At 37.6% G+C, this 22,597-nt stretch overlaps 1 protein-coding gene and 1 long non-coding RNA gene across 5 annotated transcripts in view; both read right to left on the reverse strand.

Moving 5' to 3' along the window:
* The window catches only part of RBMS3 (RNA binding motif single stranded interacting protein 3), a 703,903-nt gene that overhangs the window by 461,658 nt on the left and 219,648 nt on the right, over window positions 1-22,597 (reverse strand). The gene's annotated exons all lie outside the window — the stretch shown is intronic.
* Window positions 9,336-18,125, reverse strand: LOC136295525 (uncharacterized). The gene is made up of 3 exons (XR_010722683.1): window positions 17,143-18,125; window positions 12,408-12,492; window positions 9,336-9,892 (listed from the first exon to the last, which is right to left on the reverse strand). It is a non-coding gene; the product is annotated as an uncharacterized lncRNA (long non-coding RNA).

Consider the following 22,597-nt stretch of genomic DNA (forward strand, 5'->3'; position numbering starts at 1 on the left):
TACTAATTGTCACATTGCAATGTCGTAACATTACGAATAACATTCATAATGCCATCGGATACATTCCAAAAGAAGATTCCTGATACAGCAAAAAACTGCCCCTAATACTGGCTCATACTTTATTAAAGATGAGGATACAGTGACAGCTCAACAGTAAACTGTATGTAACAATTACTCAATAACAGGTTGTAGAGAAGGCGTTGATAGTTTCTTGCTTGTATCCTTTTGGTTTGTTTGGGGTTTTTTTCTCCTTGTTTTTTTCTTTTTTGTCATGAAATGACAAGGACATTGCTCATGTTCACTGAAATATCTCCAATATACAAGCTGTGATCAGTAACACATTTACCAGCATCCCACACTGCCCTTATATTGCTATTTTCTATTTTTCAGGGAAATACATTCAAGACACATGCACAGAGTAAATCCAAAATGAGCCTTAAATAATCTTGTTCAGGGCAACAGAGAATAATGAGTGTGTCCTCAATGAGGGGCATAATTACAACAAGCTGTCAAAGGAAACTTTAAGAAGGTTTGGGGGCAGGGGGAATTAAAAGCTATTTACCTCTATCAAAGCAGAATGAATAAGGGTAATGAGTAATAACCCTGAGAAAATGACAACAAAGGGGAACAGTCGCAGCACCATGAGTGGGAAATTAATCAAGTTCCTCTTTTGTTAACAGGTGTTACACAATAAATTCCCTGTGTTCCACCCTGAAAAAGCATCCTTAATACCAGTAAAGAAAAAGTTCTAAGAACTAAACAAAACAAACAAACAAAAAAATGGTACCTTGTCCTTACAATACATCACTGGCAAATATCTCAAAGCACCTTTTAGTTCAATACAGTAAAAGAAATAACAAAGCTCAGTGTTTCATGGCATTTGGATTTAAAATTATGGGGAAAATCCAGTGTCCTAAATTAACAAGCAGGCAATGGATCCATGATTAGGAGATCCATTTGGACAACACCAAAAGATCTGCAGGAAGAACAAGGTAGCAACTAACAAAGCCCCAGTGTGCCTATTGGAGATAGGCAAGCTTGGATATCTTGATTACATCTACCACACCTAAGTACCTTAAGCCACGGAATACTTGGTTCAAGTCAGAGCAGCACAATGCAGTTGTGTAAACAGAAGACTGAAAATCAGGAAATCCTTAGTTCTAAAATGGGATCCAACTGTGCCCCTTTTTCCTGTCCACAAAAAAGTTAATGAAGCAGCCTAAGCAACCCGCCCTATCCTCCCTCCTGGACAGAAATAGAAGTGTATAACTGCCACTCTCAGTGAAATGCTGCACAAATTAACAGGGATGGATTGAAAAAGTTCACATCTTTAACATATTCTGAGGAAGCAAAAGGCTCCATAAGAATTAAATATTATTGAAATACTGAGTAGAAAATCTTTTCAAGGGGAAATTACTACATTTCCTTTCCTTATGTATTGATTACTCATTAATGCAGCAAAACCAAGAAAGATCAGATTTGACAGTTCTCTAGGAACGGTTTTCAGTCTCACATATGCTCTTGATTTGACACTACAAATAAAAATGTAATTTAGTAGACCTCAATCATCTTCAAAAACTACTCCTGAGGGCCACAATTTTTAGACTTTCTGTGCAAATTATCTTCTCTAATGTCTGTTCCAGCTTATTCTTACATACTTTTATGTACTTGAGAAAAGCATGCATGAAGATTGCTGCTGCTTCTTGTAAAAATATTTGAGGACAATTCGTTCGGATGCTTATTAATTTCAGAGATTTTGAAATATGCTTTGCACTTTCAGATTTATCTAAATTTCTAAAAAATCTGTTTATATTTATTGAAATAAATATAAAAAACCTGAAAAACAAAGGCTATTTCTAAGAAAAAAAAAAAACAACAAAAAAAACCCAAAAACAAAACAAAACAAAACAAAAACCAAAAAAACCCACCAAAACCCAAACCTAATCCCAAGAGTATTAAATGTTCTGTATGTAAAAGCTAATGTAAATGCCCAAGAGATCTGTGTATTTGAATGAAAAGCTGTGGAAAATGCAGATTAAGGTATTATATCAGATCATGGAACTGTGAACTTAAAAAAAGTTCAGGAAGCAGAAACACAAGAGGGACAATGGCAAGGTCATTTTGCCCTTTATATCAAATGACATATTTACAAATTGCAGTACATTAAAGTCTAAAAAAACTCAACTAACAAAAAAACCCCAACAAAAACCAAAAAACCAAAACAAACAAACAACAACAAAAAAACAAATAATAAAAAATAAAATCACATAAACAAAATCCCCAACCAGCCAACCAACCCAAAAATAAACCAATACCAAAACCAAACAATACACCACCACCTTTTCTTCACTTTTTGCACTTAGGCAACTGACATAGCTGCGTTGAGGGATGTAGGTAGATGAATGGCACTAGGTAATATAAATGAGGCTGAATAGGAGAGCAGCATTTGGAAAAGACCCTCTAGAAAGAAATGAGCTGTGTAGAGAAAACATGAGAACTGTTCTGCAGAATACAAGGCACTAAATTGCATTTGAGTTTTGCTCTTCTTTCAGAAGCTATTTGAAAATAAAAAATGTTCGTCGAGTAACCACAACTAATTTCTTTAAAAGGACAGTGATCCTGTACAAGAAATCTCAGTGTCAAGGTCCAAAGAGAAAGAAAGGGTTCTAGAAGGCACAAAATCTGAGTCACTTGCCAGCCAGGCACTTTCCTCCTCCATCTGTTTTGGAGAATCTCTCCCAAAAAACTTGCACAGCTTTTTTATTACACAGTTTTGCTTCATGGTGAATAAATACAATTAAAAGCAATGGTACACAAATGTGGGAGTCATGGACCTTGGATAAGTCAGTGAACCTTGCAGCATATTTAGCCCTTAAGTGAGATTTCACATGAACATATACAGGCTTTAGATCATGTATTAAATTGTTTTGTTTGGAATAAGACAGGAAAGTTGATTCAATCACACTAAATCCTGAAGAACCAATTTATGTCTGGAAGCACACAGAAAGAAATCTCCTTTACCCAAACTACATGCTTAGAATGCATTCCAAACTTCCTGTGTGTCATTGGCCATGCTGAGCAGACAGGCCTATGATTTCTAATCTAATCAACCTCAGAGTGACTGTGAAACCAACAGCTGTGTCTGAGCAGTCGGAAAAATAGATACAGAACAAAGGGGAAGGCCAACTCATCAGGGGTTCTCCCTCAAGTGCATAAACTCGACTTCAGTGGAAAGTATAAATATTTCATTCACTATTTTGTACTGTATTTCTCCTGGGATTTGTGCTCCAACTACTTTCTTTTAAAGGTGCATTAATGTCTTCTTTTAACAGCATCCCTTCTAAACTTTTCCCCCTGCTTAATGGGCCTGAAGGGATTAAACCCTTAGCAGAAAAGTGCATCTGTTGTACATAACATCACAGTATTAGACTATCATAATACCAACTCATTTATTTTCATTTTGTGGAAGTATATCTTCCCTTGAGAATGATGCTACAGGGTATATTTCCTTCCTGATGCTTCCTTTCATGTATTGTATGATATTAAGGAGAAACACTTATATTCAGACATCAGAAGCCCAAGGCCCACTTTTTGCCTCGCATTTTGAGGCCACATTATGCCAGAAAGGTATCTAGGCTGGCCAGCAAAGAGCTCCAGAAATTCTGCCTGTCTCAGAGAATATGCGTTGTACAGTCTTGGTGCTTGTCACAGCTCTAGACACTGACCAGACAGAACTGACTTGAATTTGCTTTTGATTTAGGTGAACCCCTTCCAATGCATCGATCTGAGAAAACTGAACTGAAGATTTCAGTGAGGTCAGCTGTGGTGTAACAGCTCGAACACACACCATAATAGTCAATACCAGGCCAAACAGTGGTGCCATTTGTCTTGTACTGGGCAAGGCTTTGTCTAAGCAGTTACAGATTCCCTAGTCCTTTGACTTTGCATTAAATAGGACTCCCTGCAAGTGCATCATGGTCTCCATCAAGACCAGGTCTCCAAAACAGCCCTGAAATCAAGAAATCAGAGGGACTACAAGTAAAAACTGGTTACTACTCTCAGTTACTTTGGTAACTTAGCTTTGGTAAACTTGGCAAAGTTTATAGTTCACCTGAATGGAAAGATGCTACTTCATCTGTAAACTAATTTCACTTTAATCCAGATAAAAGAACTTGTGTATATTTTGTGCCAGAATGAAATGTAAGATGGACATTTTCCTCCTAGGGTAAGAGAGGAAAGACAGTCTTAGGCAAAATTTTCCAGGGGCAGTTTTGAAGAAGCCATTTTTTGAACTGAATGGAGAAGGATGTTTAATTCTTCTAGCTAACATGATAATGGTCAGGAAGAAATATGGAGCCAATGTTTAATGGTTCAAATGGAGATGCTGGCAAGGAGCTGGCTGGGAAAGAGACAGACCTGCAGAGGTTTTGACTCAGTATTAATCTATGTTGAACTGAAAACCCTGAGTGCTGGAAAGGGAAAAGGTACCAAATTTTCCTGTTTCTTCATCCTAGCTTTTTTGCAGGATCTTACACTCTTCCAGGTTTAAAGGCAGTCATCTGTCTTACCTTAAGAGAAAATTAAGATGTCTGGTAAACAACAAAGGCAGAGGATGAAGGAGTCACTCAGTCAGAAAGTAGATTATGCAGCCTGCAGTATGCTTGCAATGTGACAGACTTCTTCCAGTACACAAGTGTGTTAATCAATAGTTAAGATCTGTCTAAATGTGTAACAAGCTTCACCTTTTAAGAACTCCTATTATCCAAGAGGGGGGTTAATGAACATTAGCACAAAACAGAACCATGGTTGCAAAATCCTAAAATGACAGGGAGGGAAAATAACACCAACTTGGAATCACTGCAAGTTTAGCTGCTGCATGATGCTGAGAAGGGCACAGTCCCTGTTGACTGAAACTAGAGATGAATTCAAGCCACACAAATTCCAGCTCAGTTTCAGACTTGCCATTATTTTTGCAACGCTGCACAAATCAGCAAGCTTCTGTGACTGGACTGCCCTTGCTGTCCTTCTCAGTGCAAACAGTGGAATAGCCTAATGCACAGAATTACCAAGGAAGAAAAGGGTGCTTCTTACCCCTTTCCACAACCTTCCTGTTTAGTGCAAAGCTTCCCCTATTAGCCAGAAAATGTAAATGCATTTGACTTCCATATTGCAGCAATGTATGGTTGCATAATCTTTCAGTCTGGTCAGCCTTCCCGGTTGTCTTTCATCTTCCCTGCATAGCATCTGTTTTTCAAAGACAACAAATTCTCTGCTGTTGTCCTGGAACAACACTGGGACATCTTCCCGGAGGAAGACATTTTGTTGCTGTTTTGCTTTGTGTAAATTAGCAGCGACATCTTCTGAGATTTTTGCTAAACCTTTGGGGCTGATTTTCCTTTGTAAGGTGTCTGACTAAAGTGTCAGCTGTGTTTTCACACTGGACAGCCAACACATACTGTTTTGTTGGTGCTTTCATTATGCTGAACTATGTAAAAACCAATGCACAGTGTTAAAGGCAGAGCATAAGGGAACTGTATTATTAGCCTCAGCCTCTGAAGCATTTTCTTGCCTGTTTATGGATAGAATACCTTAGTCAGGGTGGCAACTGTTACTGGATTCACTTTTCCATATCACAGTTACACGTGCAGCAAAAATACACAGCCCTGTTGTGAGGTTTTGTGGTGTTTTACTTAATCTTCAGCTGATAATCTCATTTATTTCTTGACATCATAGTATACCTAATGTGGAAGCTCCTGAGACTAAGAACTTTACTAGGACATAAAAATTGACTATTTTTGGTTCTTCCTCCATTATGGAGAAATGTTCAATTAGAAATCCCCCAAAGACATCAAATCTTTAATGTTTGGCATCTTGGCACTTTTAGAGAATTAACCTGTTTTGAATCATCTCTTGTTAAGCATTGAGAATCAAATTTGCTTATGAGTTTTAAAACTATGGATGCATTTCTCTCTCTCTCTCTTTACATCCATAGAGCTATCCACATTTCTAATAAATCTGACATGGATCCAAGACTATATTGATCTTCAGACACTGGCTGTGTATATTAATCTCCACTATTTTTCTCAGTGTATTTCACTCATTGATGAGGTAATTGGACCACTGGGCAGGTATAATGCTACAACGACAACTGTTTCCACAGAAAGCCCCTTTCTGACTGCATCTTAAGTTACTTTTCCCCAAGTCTTTCTCATTGATAAATGTTGACATTTTTGCAGCAATGGAGGATTACCTGAATCATGTAGAAAAGGAACATACGAAATTACTAGGCCCTTGTAATGGCTGGCCAGAAAGGTTATAAAAGCAATAAGCACCCGAGTCAGGTAAAAGGTTTGAATATGTATGTAATATGGGAATATTTACATAAGTACTCTGTTCTATTCAAATCTGAAATAAACACCACCATTCAGGTTGTGTTTCAACTTGTCAGACTGATCAAAACAGAAGATGTGCATGTGAACTGAAAATTAGGAAGGAAAAAAAAAAAGTGACATCAGTAATATGTAGTTCATCTTTCAAGTGAGGAAATGGTGACTCTGCATGTGTGCCTTCCTGGGGGATGAAGGCCACAGCTTTTGTGAAACACAGGCAGAGGTAAGACTGGAAGTTAGATTTGTTTTCTTATCCCTTAAGATGGCACATAACAGCTATCCCAAGGATTTCTAACAGGAAACAAAAGCTGAGAACTCTCCAAAGATTTCAAGGTAACACAGAAGCTGAACTTGAAAAGACTGCATCAATATTGGGTCAGTTGGAATAGCATCCCTCTCACTGCAGGCACAGTGTTAGCCCAATTTCCTTCTCACCAAAAGCCAGAAATCACCAGGTGGGGATGTATGCCATGCTTCAATAGGAAGATCAATTCATCATACTGCTGGGGTCAAATTCTGAATGCAGATGTATTAGTACAGAGCTACTCCATCAAAACCAGAAGAGCTGTTTCAAATTATTAAGTAAAAGAGAAATTCCAAACTCCATCTGGATATAAGGAGACCATTATTTTATTTTTTGCATGTGTACACAACTATTTTAGGAGGCCAAGTACGACCTTAAATTTAAGGAGACCTCAACATGCTTAGATCCCATAAAAGAGAAACTTGGCCTTCCTACATCCTCCTCTGTTCTCCTATCAGATCCTTGCCTGATTCCCCAACTCATGATCATTGCTCTTCAAATCCTCTCTCTCCCAACCCACTTGTAAGCACTGATATAGCAGGAGCTGGAGTCTGAAATGAAATCCTACAACTCTGCCTCGTGCAAGGTGAGGTCAGATGCTGAGCAGCCAGATCTTGCTAAATTCCTGCTGGCTGCCTTGCACAGCAGGAGGAGAGTGCAAACCAGCTGATTGACAGTGACTGGCTCCTGCCTCATGCATAGATTGCTGAAATTTAAGGACAAGATATCTATATTGTAGAAAGGTTTCCTTGGGAAAAGGATTCTCTTTAACACTTTGTAATATGGCAGAATTGAAGACTTGTGTGTCCTTTTGATTTGTATTTAAAACCTTTAAATTCCATTTTGAAGAAGCTGCATGGTGTAAATCCTCATCTCCCCTTACACAGTTCAAACCAAAAAATACACAGAAATCTGATGACACAGAAACCTGCTGACACAGAAACCTGATGAACACACAGTTTCCATCTATCCTCATAGGTAGCTGCTAAAGTAACTAATTCTCAGAGGGAGTATTTCATGTTCCTCAACTGCTCCCATTGTTCTTGTCCCTAAGAAATTTCATAAAGAAGGTTTGCTCAGGAATGGTCATTTAAATGGACCAGCAAGAGAAATGCAGTTTTCATCTTTCCTGAAGACAGTAACTGATTTTATTTAATCACAAATTTCACACAAGCAATATTTCTGTACAGTCAACCTTCTAACCACTCTCCAAACAATCTCTTTTCCAAACAAGTCCTGTAGTTGCCATACCTAAGGATCATACCAAACCTTGAAGTGATTTGACAGCAGACAGCCACTAGGCAAAAAAAAAAAAAAAAAAAAAAAAAAAAAAAAAAAAAAAAATCATTTGAAACTTCAGAAGCTATAGAAATTCATTGTTTCTTTTAGCTGATTATAAGCTTATAGCTAAGATTATACAAAACAAACTTTAATAATTGCTAACGAGCAATAAGCATAAATCAAGCTGTGTCTCACAGGAAAAAAAATTAATCAGTCTATAAATAGTGTCTCAAAATAAAATGCACTGACTACACTGTGCTAAAAATAAATGATCCTGCTATTATTCTAGTGAAATATTTTATTAAATCTCCTAAATTGCAATCCAAGGCTCTGGGATTCACCCCCAACAAGTAAAGCTGGTTAGAGAGAGAGCAGAGACAGCTCACAATTACACAGTTACCAGAAGAAATCCTACATTTTACTTGTGAAGAAGGACAAAATAGTTCCCTGTGCTCTGTGAAAAGGCATCCTCTGCCCATTTTAACACCAGTGAGACCACTGCAAGACATCAAAAATACCTAACTTTCAATTCAGGCAATAGGTCTAAACCCACCAAAATATTAGCTGTTTTTTCTCAGCAAGAATAAATAAACATTGCTAGAAGACAGCAAATAGACCAGAATCATGGGAAATTAAAAAAATCTTCAGGCTGTTAATAGTTACCAAATACTATGATTTACACGTAATTGGCACAAGGAAGTCAGACACTGCCAAAGGGTGAAAACTATTTCACTGGAAATGCCACTCCATATTGTCACTATTAACAGCCTGTCCTGACCCTCCGGCCTGGCCTGAGCCTGTCTAGGTGCTCCTGCATGTAAACAGGCAGGGCCAAGAACTTCTCTCCAAGCACCTGGGCTGGGTCATTACGGTTGAATTGACCTTGCTTGCTCCTGAAGCCTCGGGATGTGCAGGTACACACATTTCAGACTGTGAACAGAGTCAACACATGGAGCACTGAAGAGTCAGCGTTTTGGAACTGATGGAAATACAGAACTTGCCAGTGTCCAGGAAGGAAAGATTATTATCTGCCAAAGAGCAAAATGATGATCAGAATACAAGGCCTGTTTTGCAAAAGTGATTTAACCAAAATTTGCCCCATATAAAGTGACTATAATCTATAATTGACACAAAAGTTGAGTACTCCTTTGCAGCAGTGCCTGTGCTGCTTGTGCTGTTTGGCTGTTTGGGCATGGTGCAGGGGCTTCCAGGGCTCTGGGTTTATTTATTTTACATATAATTCTAATTATGAAATTAATGAATTATTTTCCCTACAATTTAAATTTTAAAAATAGTTTCCTCTGAAATGGCCACCAGCACAGACAGTTGTCCATCTCACAAAATATTACATTGCCCCAAAATGAAAGAGAAGAAAGAAAACAGATGTACTGGGAAACGTTTACTTAATGTGACTGAGCTCTTTGTATTTCGAAAACTCAGTCAGAGGTTCTGATGGCATAATCAAAATTACACCTAACTCTTTGTTCAAAAACCAAGGACTTTTCTATATTTCAATTTTATTCAGAAAACAATAAGGGAATGAGCAGGGTTTTTTAAAAAAATACATAAAATTCTACTTTTTTTTTTTTTTTTAAATAATGTCTTCTCAGATTTCAAGCTATTTGTTAACACCTGTGAAGGTGGTTGTACGTAACCCCAAGAGTTATTGATGACTAATGAAATACTTCTCTGGGAAAATACAGAAATATTTTTCAGTTCAAGTGTTTGTTCAGATGAGAGGTTTGAAGTCAGTTGGCAGCACTTCAGTAAAACCTCAGAAAGCACTTGAGCCCTTCTACCACCTTAGCTACTCAATTCTTAACCCTTCAGCCCACGTGTATCTTGACTTCAGTTTCAGTTCCACTAATGGGTATTACAGCTTTTAGTCCTTGGGGCAGTGTCTCTTCCACTTCAAACACTACAAGAAAAAAAGGCATGTCAGCACAGGCATTGGAATAATTTAGTTTCCACCAGAAACAACAGTAGTCTCTCTTTTTATGGATATCCTCACTCTCACATGCAACGAGTAAGTGTCTTTTCTCATTTTGCACCAGTAAGTTAACTCCTACTTGGAATTCCAATCTTGGTCCCCACCAATCGTGCATTAAACTGTCAAAATTTTTTTTTCCTCAGATTGTCCCTCCCAGGAACTGCCCAAGGGAGGAGCTCTCCCTAAAAGCCACCGAGAACAATTGTTTCTCCTATTTTTCCCTAGAACTGCTGTGATTCCTCCAGAAACACTGATAGTTTAAAAAGAAACAACAGTTCTGTCTCAGAAAGCATGTGATGACAGACAAAGCCACCAAATCAGCAAATGAGTTGTTCCTGTCCCTTCACTGGCAGAAACTTCCTAATCCTGCCCAGATTACCCAAGGCAAATCCACACTCCTTCAGCTCTGCACTTTGAAGAACATCATGGGAAAATGCCTCAAAATGGAAAGAAAAAGTCTGAAGCATAAACTGGCAGATCCATACTGCTTGCATGAATGTGAAGGGTAGAAAAAATGTTAATGTACATATTCGAGGATTTTTATTGGAGACCACTATTTTAAAAGCTGGTTAAAATTGTTACTCTGTCATGGCATTACTTGTGAACAGCAGGCAAAACTAAGGTTACTTTTCTTAAACTCCCCTTCATAAAATAAAAATTCTTCACCTTTTTTTTTTACCTATGTCTATTAGAAATTCAGGAAGATAATTTGCTGGTTTTAGGATTGTAAACCACTGGCAAAAACATTTAGAAATACTTTAAATTTCCAATGGCATCAAATTTTTGGGGCTATTCCCTTTACATGTTTACTTAGATTTGAAACTACAATTGTGCTTGTGGGTGGCTTATGTAGCTCTCTCAGCTTGATGCTTATTTACAGCAAATAGAGCTTAAATAGAAAGGACTTCTCCTTCTGTACCCTGAAATTAATCCTGATAGGTGACTACAGCTCATTATAAGCAGTTTAATAAACAAAATCAAACAAGAATCCCCAGCACCCTCCCCAGTACAGCATCTCCTTCTTGTATGGCAGGATGTCCACATATGCAGGGAAAGGTGTCACTTCAACTGGAATGAACTGTCATATTAATGGAAAATGGAAATTCGCTGTTTAAATCTGCAGGTGATTTCTACATCATCTGAAACATTACAAATTGCATTTCTCATTACGAGGAAAAACAAAAACACTTGGGAAATTAGTTTTACTTCTCACCTTCGTTGTGTTAAAAGCAGAATGTAAAAGTCTGAATTGAAAACAGGAATAATTGACAAACTATTTCCCCAGCAAAGGGTTATTATGGGAACACATAAAACTGGACAAGTATTCTAAATTCATCCTATTAAAAAAAAAAAAAAGGAAAAAAACCTTTTTTGTTTGTTTTATGCAGGTATAAAATAAAAATCTTTCTCTCCTACAGACTACAGACTTGAAAAGACACTGTAAAATGTTCTGTTAAGATCTCACATATCATCAGTGCTGAATTCAAATGAGTTTCAAACGTACTGAACTATCACTTTGCAACATATTACTTACCCAGGATTACTTTAATTTTCATCCAGTGCTACTAAAAATTCAGCTCTCCTCCTCTGCCACATCGTTGTGTACATAATGAACTTTATGATTTCTTACAGGCACAATCTATTGCTTTTGGTTTGACTTTCAGGAAGTTTTCCCCTAGTAATTTTTCAGCAAATAAAGAAAGTCTAAATAAAAGAACTTTCCTGATGAGATTTGGCATCTTATTTTATTACAAGAGAGGATACTTGGGCTTTTAAAAGATTAATGTTTTGAATAGATCTTTGCAGAGCATATGCTTAAGAAGCACTCACCCGCGTGTCACCTCTAATATGTCCAACATCAGTCTTTTGGAATTAAAGAACAAACAAATAAAGAAATAAAACAAAAACTCTGTGTAACTTCTTTTAGTCATAGATCAAACTTGTAGAGGCTTCCACAGGTCTGTGGAAAAAAAGTACTTCACTAACCAGGCCAGATTTCATTTGATTTTGGGCTCTGTACTTCAACTTTCAAAGTGAGAGATCAAAGATGTTGGGGGAAAAATATCCCAAATGCTGCAGGGTGATCCATGTGGGGAGCCACCCTCATCTCTACCTCAGGCAATTGCCTCTGTGCACATGGATTTATTGTTGCCTTAGAACTGACAATAGTTTCCAAACATCAGGAAGGCCAATGGCATTACTGCATCGCTCTGCTTAGGGGGTAAAATCTTACAGAAAAAAGAAATGGGTGAGTAATATCTTCTGGTCCGTTTAGCGAGGTGGTAGGTAAGAAGAAACAAGAGTGCCAATCCCAGTAATGGTCCTCATCTAATTTCATTCCACCTTAGTTCTCCTAAACTGTAAAGGAAATGTTCCCCCACTGAAATACTGAGGTCAACTGCTAGTACTTGTAGGATGCTACGGAATCCTTTTATGAACTTACCTGAAAAATATCGTCAACCAATGTGCAGGGGAACATTACGTTTCCTCAGTCTAGAGCCTGGGCTTCTTTCAACAGCCTGTGTTGCCTCAAAGGGGACAAAAGCAATTTTCAAACAAAAACAGTGGTGAACATGTATCTTCAGAAACTATCAAAACAATTTCTAAAAATTACCAGAAAAACCCCAACAAACCCCCCAAACCGTTAAAGTAAGTGAAAGAAAACAGCAAAGGTATTTCCATGAGACAGAGCTAGGTGCTGAGAGAAGAGTTGAGCGATGAATTCTAGCTTTGCAGAGCTCTGTAAGTGTGTGGTTGTATTAAATATACTTTATTCCAGCATTTTTAAGCGTTCTGAACACTTTTAACAAAATAGTTGGAAATAAGAACTATCCACAACTGACAAAACAAATGTAAGCAACAGCAACCATACAAACAATTATGTAAAATATGTCTAGGGAATTTCCCTCCATCAACTGAGAAAACAAAACTGAAGGGACATATGGAGATGGAGTATAGCATGAAAATATTTTAACTGTTGCATCAATAGGACAGCGTGAGGATTTTTCTTAGATGTCATTTCTCAGAGACTATGCATTTGTCTTCTTTCCTTCAGTTGGAGGAATACTCGCATTTTTACATTTGTGTAATTTAAGAGCAGATACAGATATGAAAGGTGATTTTTTTAACCACATTGAGAAATTTTCCAAACATTACTGCTTGTGCATTCTGAAAGTGATGCAGCAGAGTACTATCAAGGTAGCTTCTTAAAATGGATAGTGTGACTACCTTAATCCCCACCCATCCTGTGAAGTTAGTTTACTGTCATGCAGTACTGCAGGAAAATTATTTTTATGCTACAATTTTATATAGACTTTATTTAATAAAACACTACCAAGCTGAAGAATTTTTTCTCAAAACTTTTAGATTTAGATTGACCTATAATAAAAGTGAGTCATTTGTAGGATTTCATTTAGTGATATTTGAAGTCCTTTAGGATTTACCAAAATATTCAGTGATGTTAATGTCTACAGTAATTAATCTCAGGAAGGCTCTTTGTTGTTCTTGGGGTTTGGGATTTTTTTGTCTCCTTGTGTTCATTTGTTTTTACTGCTGCACATCACTCTCCCCTTCGATACACAAAATCCAATGCAAGCAAAGTGACTAGCCAAAAATAAGTTCATTTGCAGGGGTACACTCCCATTTGCAGGTTTCTGGTCTTTGGATTTTTCATGCTTTGCTGAGCACTTCATTTGGGTTGGCAGATTCGGTGAGTCATATGGTGGCAATTCTCATTTTCTGCAGCATCTGAAATGTCCACTCATGGCATCACTGACAGCTAAAATTAGATATTTGGCAAAGCAGTCCTAGGAACGAAGGGCTTGATCAAGTTGCCTAATTATAGCTGCCTAGTGCCATTTGAGATGCCCTGGAGTACCCCCAGCAACCACAGAGACCTGGCAAGTATCACACAAAACCTACAGGACACCTGTGGTCCTCCAGAGCAGGAGCTGTAGGCAAGGAAGAATAACCCCACGACATTTCAAAGGGCACAGGACCTTTTGTTTAGACTCATTTAGGAACTGAACACTATGTGCTTGCCACTGGGATATTGAAGAGATCAATTCTCCTGTCTTAGCTTGTTCTTGCATCACATTCCATCTCTTTGCAGGCGGGTGCATGAACTCTCAGTGTTGCTCTGTGCCTGTTCTCTGGCACAGAGCACAAGGAATAAAAAATATGAAAATAGATCAGAGCAAGCGTTAATTTTGGTGGGGTGAAAAGGTTGGTAGAGAACCTCTTCCAGGGGATGGAAGGGAGGGCTTGCATACTTTCTCCATATTCATCTCATCACTGTTCACTCAGAGGGAAAAAAGATATCTGCTTAAGGAATTGTTCATGTTAGTTCCTATTGTGTCATGGGTTTTCCTTGGAGGTGTCCAAAGCAGAATCCAGTCTTGCTTAATTTGTGAAATTTGACATGATTCCAGACTGGGGTTGATAAGGCTTGTGTTTAGGGAGTCTTGATGGCATCTTTAAAGATTGTAATTCTTCATCCACCTCTTTTCTGACAAGATTGTATAAAAGTAGAATAAAAACATGCTTTATTCTTCTTTTCCACATTAAGCAGAAAATGGCTTTCTTGAGATTATGCATTTGCACTGGACTCAAGAAAACAGACCCCTGCAGAGCATGAAATGACACTGGGGAATATATTTTCCTTGACATAGTGGGCATTTTTCGTCTGTCTGAGGCAGCTCTCCACCATTCCCTCCCCTTTTTATTTTTAACATAGTTATGCAGTACCTCATGTCAGCACTCATTCTTATATTCTCCTTAAAAAGAAAATGAGCACCAACAGTACAGAGGGACAAATAATGCTTATCATAATAAAAACATTATGGTCTCAAGGAACTAAGCACAATTTGGAAAATGGTATGAAAAATACAATGCTCATGTAGTTTCCCAGTGCCAAAAATTTCAAATTTACTCATAAAGGTGTAAAATATGTCTTAGAAACCTGCTGAAATTACATGAAATCTAATAGTTTGATGCCCAAGGCAGGGCTAATAAACCTTCTCTGCTTCAGCCCAACAATTCAACTGCCTGAATAAACAATACTCAACAAGTACCACAGCTCAAGTGTCTCCTGAATATTAGATCCTTTTCTCCAACAAAATAAATCTCATCGAGGCCAATATTGATTCTGACTGGCATATATTTCTGTTCAGATCAGCAATTTGCCTTTTTTTTTTTTTAATCTGAATCAATGTACATTGGTCTTACACTTTTCTGATAGGGGAACTGCTTCTAAAGCCCTCTGCTTTCTGCATTGACTCAATCTGTTTAGCTGCACAATAGATTGGTTAAGACGATTATTAGTGATATGTCTGAAGTTACTTGCTCACCATCATTATCAAATAGTGCATTCAGAGCACGAGCTAGAAATAGCATGCTTAAAGAGTGGCTAAATGGAACAAATGTTTAAAACTAGTGTGTAGTTAATGAACAAGGATATTCATTGAAGTACTTCTCAGTCAGAAACAGAGATAAAAAGCTCGCTGTTGAGTAAGGATCATCTAAAATATTTTAGGACCCAATGTAGAGAGGTGGTGGCATGAGAGCCATGACAGGAGTTCCTGGTAGTCAGTGACTTCTGTGAATTGTCACCCCATGGCACAGCCTCACAGGTCTAAATGCCACCTTGCTCTTGCTTCCTTAGAGAAGCCCAGAGGTTGTAGAGTCTCCATCCCTGGAGATATTGAAGAACCACCTGGTGACAATCCTGTGCCATGTGCTCTGGGATGGCCCTGCTTGAGCAGGGAGCTTGGACTAGATGACCCCACCGTGGTCTTTTCCAACCTGACCCATTCTGTGATTCTGTGAAGTCTGGGAAGCACAGTCATTAAGGCACAGGCTGAATGGATACACCCAGAGGTGTTTTGTTAGAGTTGGTTTGGTCTCATTTCAGTGTCTAAAAGCTTACACACTCATTTCAGTGTCTAAAAGTATTAGTGCCTAAATGTTAGAACTATTATATTTTCTTTATAACTGTTAGTCATCTTTTTATGAGTACAGGGTCCAAGAAAATATCTCCAGCTTGACTGAAAAGCACATCACAAATTTATGTTGTCTTAATATTAAACTAAGGAAACTTGGTATTTGTTCCAATACTAGAAAATTATAAAGTATAGGAATATATTGATACTCTATTTAATAAATAGCCAACATTTAGCAGTCCCAAATAGTTTAAAGCAATTCTAGATAGAAGGGATAAGATCTGGAGAATTTTAAGATACATGTATATATATAAGCCTGTTAGACAAGATTTTGAACAAATTTTAACAAATTACATTTGTATTAAGTAGATCGTGTATTAATTTATTTATGTCCTATGCTTCAGCTGGGGTCTTAAATCTGTCATAATGCTGCACACAATGCTAAGATGGATAGAGATGAGAGAAAATGAAAAGTTTATGAACTGATCTCATATTCCTACACTGAAGGAAAAAAAAATTACAGACTTCTAATTAAAACCCTATGGCACCTTGATGCAACTATCACTTGAGTAGCATCTGGCAGTGTCAGGTAGAGTTTCTTGAAGACTCAGATCTTTTGGCTTCTAAAATAGTAACAAATAACCCAAACCAGTCTTTTTTTTTTTTTTTTTTTTTTTTTTTTTTTTTTTTTTCTGAATCATCATAGCAGGATTATACAATCTGTACAGGAAAGCAGATTTTTCAAGAAATTTTTTTATGTACAACACTAGAGAAATGATGTGGCATCTAAATCACTAATATAAATCTGGTGAAAAGGCTGCTTTATTTGCTGTGTGTTTTGTTTAAACGTAAACACACAAGGAATTTGACAATCTGAATCTTCTGTTTATCTGAGAAACTGTACACCTATTTCTTATACTTAGAGTTTCCTGTCAGCATTCATGAATTTCTCTCTTGACCCTGAGCAGCAAGAGAAGCAGCCTGAGATATATTGCAAAGGCAAATGTTTAAAGTTTATATCAATATACACGTGGGACAAAGGTAATTTACTCAGTGAAGGAAGAAACCCCTGCTACATTTAATCATGCTCAAGTACATGGGAAAGTGCCCTTACAGCTGTTGTTTCTCTCTGCCTTTTTAACCCAACTATTGAGAAGCCCTTTTCTTCTCATGAAACACCTTAAACTCAAAGCCTAATTAAACTAGTAAAACAGCACTAAACCTGGTGGGCAGACTTACCTCCAGTCACCACAGTTTGCAATTAGATTTTGGGTGAGGGTACAGGAAATCAATGTTATGTTCACCCCTTAATGAGAACATAAACACCTCCATATTAAAGGATTATTTTCTTAAAATCCCCACAGGTAGGCAGGGGATTCTTTCACCTGTGAAAGAACAAAATGCAGTAAAGAAAACAGTGGGAGGCAAAACAAAAATAATCTCTTTTCCTCATGTGGAAAAGGTATTTTCCTTTCTCTCATGATCTCAAGAAAAGCCAGATGACGACAGAAAAGAACAGTATCTATACATGTGGTCAAAGCAACAAGGTCAGGGCAAAACTCAGAGCCATTTTGCCTCTTTAGAACCATTTGAACCAGGCTTGTTTCAGTGTATTGATACAATAGATAATAAAGACACGAAGATGGTGGCATCAAACACCTTCCATCTACTTTTGATCATCAATGAATACAAACAGGAATGTCTTGGTTGAGGCCAGTGGGACTTCATCATCTGTGATCATGTGAGAGATACATGATCTCTCACAATACAATCATGGCTGATTGTATTTTCCAGACAGAAACTGCAAGTGTATATTTGGGGGCTTTTAGATAGGGAAAAGCAAAAGTGAAATATCTGTGGGAGAGATTCTGTAAAGCAATAGAGACTGGAATCTGCATTATAAATGTCCAATATATCAGATCTGCTGATACCAACACCGTCACTGAACTCAACTGTAGTTAGTGACTTCATTGAAGAAACCTTCCCTTCCTCGTGAAATTTAAGAATTGTATAAAGCAATAAAAAAGCTTCTCCTTACAGTATGTAATTTGCACAGAATGACTCTCAAGTTTGTCCTCCAGTTCCCTGTTTGGACCAGCACAGCAACTAATACTTTGTGATCACTAGCCTTGTTTACATCTGCTTTTCAATTCCATTTTATTCACTGTCGTTTAAAACAGAATGAAGTATTTTCATTTTGGATGTAGTAAAATTAGATGGTTTTATTCTTCCAGACTTGACTCCTAAAAATGTAAAGGGTTGGTTTAAAAAGAATTCATTGAGTGGGAATGACATCTCCGTTGGGTCTTGGGTTTTCTTGGGGGATTTTGGTGAGCGAGGGGCAGGGTATTGGGGTTTTTTTTTGAACAAATTTAAATATAGAAAAGTCCTTAAGAATGTTATAGCTAACAATGTAAGTTCACTTTTGCTGAAAGATTTTATATTTAGGGTTTTTTTTCCTCCTTCTTTATATGTGATATGTTGTTTACAGACCAGTTTAGCTGTTTTCCCCAAAACATAATCTGATAGGCATTATTCTTCCTTTTTCAGAGGAAAAATATCTTTACGCTTCCCTCCCCCCCCTTTTTTTTTGATCTTAAATAAGGAAAAATATTTTCAACCATGTCAGTTACTCTATCCAGAGGAACCACCACCAACATAGACACCCCTTATGAAATTAACAAGACTAGAAAAAGGTGTTTACTCACATGGAATATCTTACAATAAAATATCAAAACTGGATGTAGTCATTCAAATAATTTAATTTATTTTTAGTCAGTAAACAAGATTTCAATGTTAGTTGCCCTTTAAAAAGCAGTTATTCATGAAGCCATACAATGTAGCCATCACAGAAACACTAACATGCTTAGCTTTCTTTTATTAACATTATGTGATTTTTTTTGTTTGTTTGTTTTCTGCTTCACTAACATTTCAAGAAAAAACAAAGTGATTGCCATGTGGTACACTCAGTCCTGTAACAGCAGCACAGCCTTTTATTCCCAAATTCTGAGAATATTTTTTAGATCTACACAGCAGCCTGTATTTTCTCTGAAGGGAATTATACATTTTACCGTAAGCAGGTACAGTTTCCATAGTCAGTTTGCCTATTGTACGATACTTGGCTGTAAGAACAACAAACTGAATTCTTGTCCTCTTTCTATTGCCCCTTTTACCTTGAATTAACTCCCCGGATTAAAAAAAAAAAAGAAAAAAAAGGGGGGGGGGGGGTGGGCAGAGGAGAGGTATACAGGGGGGTGCAGAGGGGGACCAAAAAGGTTATGGCAGAGAGAATCACAAAATTACTCCATTTTACATTTCAGAAATGTCAAAATGACCAAACTTCTGCCTCAGACACCCTCTACTGGAAAGCATCAATTTTATATCCCTGCTCCCGATGTAACTGAGCATGTGAGAGGAAGTGGGGAAGCATGAACATTTAACTGCCAGAAGAGACTGGTATCTATTCCATAGAACATTGTGTTGCCTTTCACGGGAAGAAAAGATTTGATGAATAAGTGCATCTGACTTTTTTGACTATGAGTGGCAAAAAGGATTCTGTTCAAAATTACACAACAACATCCCTTTAGCATCACACCAGACCTCGTCTGTTTCTCTGGAAAGGTACAAGTGTCATAAACTAATCAGCAAGTAAAAATAGGGACTGAAATGAAAAGACTTTACTATGATACACACAAGCAGTAACCTGACTTATTTGCCCCACAGCTGGGAATGCTTTGGTTTTTTAAAATTTGAATTAAATATCTTCAAAATAAATCTGTTCACTTTGTGTAATTCTCATGCAACAAGTATGATGAGACAAAGCTGCTCTGCAGTTCTACATGACCACAGCTAGAAACTGTTTGTTTACCCAATGCAGAATTTTGTTCTGTAAGCAGTTCTCTTCTATCATTAAGTTATTAATTATCTATTAAATATATTCACTCTTGTCTGAAACTCCTATATAGCCTGAGTATCTTAACTCAGTACTGGACAGGTTTGCTCTTTAAGGAAAGGCTGAGAACTTTCACTATCAGAAACAGATTCTGAGCTAAACTTCTGAAATCTTGGTCCCCTTTTTCATCACGATGAAAGAAAAATCTATTAAATTATCTAAGTAATGATGGATCTACTATCACTGCTTTAAAATCTACACCCCCATGGAGAATGCTAACACACCCTTTTCCTCACATAGCAGTGCCAAGAGATTTTCAAAACACTGAAAAGGCAATTCTCTCAAGCTTCAATATATAATTAATTCTTTTACTTTCCAACTCCCAAACAAAATATTAAAATAAACAGCCTGACTTGGTATCAGGCATTGCTCATCGTATGCTCTCCTTTACAATGCTACAGCTTTCACAGTTCTGTGTGTCTTGCATAATGTACTGTATGTGGGGCAGTGAATTACATTCCTTTCTAAGAAACCATGCTGAATTACTATTTCTTTCCCAGGACTCAGAGGTGAATAATTGCACCTGTCCTCCTTAAGCAGACAAAAGACATTAAGTAGCAGCCAAATGGAAAGAAAGATTTAAAAAGAAAATCACTTTATAGTTTGGCAGGAAAACAACTCAATCCAACCTTTCACCCAGCTGTATACAATATGAGGATTTCTACAAGTGCAGCTTCTGAAGAAAATGAAGTCTTCAAAGAGAGACTTCCCTGATAACAAAGCAAAAATTGAGGTGCTTTCTAGAAGTTTAAAAGATCCTACTTTTAAAATAAATCATTGACAATACAAAAAGGAGAAAAAAAAAAAAGAAAGGAAGAAAAAAGCTCAATGACACATCTAAGTGTTTGTGGACAAATGTTCTCATTTATAGGATACAAACAAAGAAAGAAAGTAGGATGAGGGAACAAATAAAACCACATGGCTTTTCCAAGACCACACAGAGATGCAGTAGGAGAACCTAGCACAGAGCAGAAGTGAAGATGCTGGAACTTCCTGACAACCTTGACCCTGTGTCACAGATTTGTGGCACCATTTAGGTAGGGAAAGATCTTTAAGACAGAGTCCAACTGTAAAGATTTTGCAACCATGCTGTACATAAAAGCTGAATTTTGCTCTCCCTGACTGCAAGCAGCTGGCGGAAAGATCTGCAGCAGCTCTGGTTTCAGCAGAGCAAGCCATGCTGGCAGGCATCCAGGGACAGGTCACCAGGGCAGAAGGACAGAGCCTCAACAGAGCATTTGCCTTTGGTGCCAGGAAATTCCTAGCACCTGACCATGCCAGAGGGCTAATGCTCAAAAGACAAGAAAAAAGCATGAAAGGTGAAAATTCTGTAGAGAATCTCTGCAAAGACCTTTGTAATATTTCTAGAACCTAACAATTTTTTTCCTCTTGCATGGAAGCTGACTGTATACTCAAGGAAGAAAGGTATTTGTTCATAAATGAAAAATTATTCTGCTCCTTGTGAAACCTAAAGGTTGCCAGTCTATTCAGCAAAATCCAGGGAGTCCGTCTTACAGCTAAAAAGGTAAATGACGTGGAAAATTAAATTAAAATATTGACAGCCCCCAAGTAAAATAAAAGCAGAAAAAAAGGAAACAAAGGGGTGATGCCTTGAGGGTAGATGCCCTTGCGGAAAGCAAGTCTCTTTTCCCAAAAGCACAAATGTCTGTATTTGACATCCTTAATGAGAACCTGATACAGCATAGGAAAGACACTGGTGGAAAGCAAAGAACATAGCTAACCATACCTGCTTTCAGCTAGAACTTTTGGGCTTCACTAAAACATCTCCATCACCTTATAGTCACAGGTTTTAGAACAAAAGCAAACGCTGCCTAGTTATATACTTGGAAAAAATACAGAAAAGAGCCTGGTTTGACAGATAAGGTACCAGCTTGGAATGAATGAAAACCAAAGCTTACTGCCATTCTTTTCCTCCAGCATCTGCAGGACCTTGGGTAGGATCCCTTTCAGTGCCACTGCTTCCCTTCCTATTTTCTGTCCCATCTAGTTACATGCCTTGGGATAGAGACTTTCTTTTACAGTATTTTTGATACAAATCTGAGATCCATAGAGGCCTTATCAAGGAAAAGGTCAACACAGCACTGTAATGAGTTGTTCCCGGGATTTCAGAAATAAATAAAGCCTGTTATTTTGTGGATCTCTGTTTGTCCTCTCAAAAACTTCAGCTCCCTCCTTCAAGAGTGATGCAGAAATACCTTCCACACAACACCTTCAGTCTCCTCAAAATAAAGTTCTCCCACAGAAACCTTAAAACTGGACAAAAGTAGAGAAATTAATGAAAAACTGGCCCAAGACAGACACACAGATCACAATGTCTCCCAGGTGTTTCTTTTAGATTAAACCCAGCTAGTAAAAATATTTCAACAAAGGTGACAAAGATGAAAATTTAGACTGCTTAACAAATTAAGCACGGTCATGCAAGTAACTCTAGGATTTTGATCTTTTTTAGATCATGTGCTCTCAACAGAGCATTCAAATCACTGGTGGAACATATGTCAGAAATCAGCAAGGGACAAATGATCTTTGGTCAGCATTTGGGTTTACAGTAAAGCAACATTTGAAATTTTTCAAGGGTAAAAAATACTGAAATGTCATCAAAAGAACATTTCAATTTTGACAAATCAATATTTCCCACAGACATGCATTTCTTCCATCTCCCTTTGTAAACAGAAGTTGCTGTTGACAGTGCTGTTGGATAGCATCCCTGATGTAAATAAATCC

This window comes from Chamaea fasciata, unplaced genomic scaffold, assembly GCF_029207755.1.
Source record: "Chamaea fasciata isolate MVZ Bird 193981 ecotype frontalis unplaced genomic scaffold, bChaFas1.0.hap1 SCAF_1, whole genome shotgun sequence".
Classification (NCBI taxonomy): domain Eukaryota; kingdom Metazoa; phylum Chordata; class Aves; order Passeriformes; family Sylviidae; genus Chamaea; species Chamaea fasciata.